The sequence below is a fragment of the Podarcis gaigeae genome, assembly GCF_964106915.1.
Source record: "Podarcis gaigeae genome assembly, chromosome: 1".
NCBI lineage: Eukaryota > Metazoa > Chordata > Lepidosauria > Squamata > Lacertidae > Podarcis > Podarcis gaigeae.
Window position 1 is genome coordinate 7,810,772 of NC_139678.1, and position 1,984 is coordinate 7,812,755.

Here is a 1,984-nt window from a genome sequence, read left to right on the forward strand (position 1 = left end):
CTGGGGGACACACGACCATTTGCTGCAAACTTCTGCAGTCTCTAAACCCTTTATTGCCATAGCAAACCTTGCCCAGTGAGACATCTTTATCTGCAATGTGGAATCTTTATCTAATATCTTTTCATTCGGTTGCTATTGCTCTCTCCGCAACAGATGAAAGAATAGTAACCGTATGCAATTCTCCCTGCCATCGCTAATACTGCAATACTCATCTGTCCCTCCTGAGCAGCTACAATTTGACGGGTGGGTTCTCTGGGCTCTGAAAGCAGGTTGCGTTCAGCCCTGGAATTGAAAATAACCACATTCTCCATCTTTGAACCGTGACTTGCTTGTCTGGAGCGTTAAATAAAGGCAACATCTTCCCGATGGCAACGTCAGGTGGGGGCACAGAAGCCACCCACCCCTGCCTTTTTGCAACCTGATTTTTGCTTTCTGAGGGAAGGGAGAGCGTTCTTAAGCTTGGGAAACTGTAGCACATCTGCAGCACACTCAGGGAGAATAAACACAGCTGTTCTGATGAGGAAATGACCTGCCATTTGATTGAAAATAGTGTTGTTGTTGTTTTTTTTTTAAAAAAAATCATTTTATGAGTGTGTGTAAGACTCTGTGGGAACCACAGGGCTTACTGATCTCTTCTTATGTCAGAATTGTGGCCCTTTTATTTGTACTTACTCAGAATAATATGAGCTCAAGATGGTGGTTACATATCCCACTTCCAGGACTCCTTGCTCCTGCAAAGGTTTTGGGATGGGCCTACCGCTTCACTTCCACTCAGTGCATGTCCTGGAACTTCCAGCTGAAACCCAAGAACCACAGAATTTGAGAGCTGGGAGGGTTCCTAAGGGTCATCTACTCCAACCCACTGCAATGCACCTTTTTTTTTTATGTAGACAAATTTTAATGAAATAAAGTATACATAGGAAATAGCAATAAACTTTGACAGAAAGGAATCAAAAACCCTTCTTAGAGAAAGTTTAAGGGATCATTCAACAGCAAAACTAATTAAGGAAAAAATCAAGCTTTATCTAGAGAAACAGCTCAAATGACTTTACTCCAAGTAAACTCTGAAAGCTACCATACTTTTGGTCCAAATCATAGTTTTCAAGTTGGCAGGTGGGATACAGCGAAGTCTATGACCGAGATATGCAACATGAATACAGATGCAATAAAGAGGAGATTCATAATGAGAACTGGAACACGACCGACTTTGAGGCCAGGGGAATCCTCTGTATAAAATCTCCACATCCCTCCAGTGCCTGCAGAAGTTGTACGGCCTGCACTCCTTGTTCCACAGCTAGCACTTCTCCTCTGCCTGACAGTGGATCCTGGGGCCTGCAAGGCGACGGCTTTGCTGTCGAGCGGCTGGAGGCACCCATGTTGGTGGCACTGGGATTGGGGCCAGACATGGCGAAGGTCGGCTCCGTTGGCTTCTCACAAACTCCCTCAGCCAGCAAGTGTCGCCTCTGTCATCTTGGCAGCTTCCCCCTCCTGCAATGCATCTTTTACAGGGACGTGGGTGGCGCTGTGGTCTAAACCACTGAGCCTCTTGGGCTTGCTGATCAGAAGGTTGGTGGTTCGAATCCCTGTGATGGAGTAAGCTCCCACTGTTCTGTCCCTGCTCCTGCCAACCTAGCAGTTCGAAAGTACACCAGAGCAAGTAGATAAATAGGTGGAGCTGCGCCGGGAAGTTGAACAGCCTTTTCATCTCTGTTTAGTCCTGCTGGCCACATGACCCGGAAAGCTCTCTGTAGGCAAACGCTGGCTCCCTCAGCCTGAAAGCGAGATGAGCGCCGCAACCCCATAGTTGCCTTTGATTGGACTTAACCATCCAGGAGTCCTTTACCTTTTACCTTATAGCACCAATATTCCAAGGTGGTGATGGTTGGGGAAACATCGCTGAACAACTAAGAAAGGGGAACAAGGTGTGGATGGCACAGTACAAATGTACCATTAAATGCACTGTTATTGCATCAATGGCAAGTTG

At 46.4% G+C, this 1,984-nt stretch overlaps 1 pseudogene across 1 annotated transcript; it reads right to left on the minus strand.

Moving 5' to 3' along the window:
• Positions 1 to 1,013: 1,013 nt before the first annotated feature.
• LOC310839582 (protein transport protein Sec61 subunit beta pseudogene) lies at positions 1,014 to 1,406 on the minus strand (annotated as a pseudogene). The gene has a single exon. The product of its transcript is annotated as a protein transport protein Sec61 subunit beta pseudogene (transcript).
• Between the last annotated feature and the right edge of the window lie 578 nt (positions 1,407 to 1,984).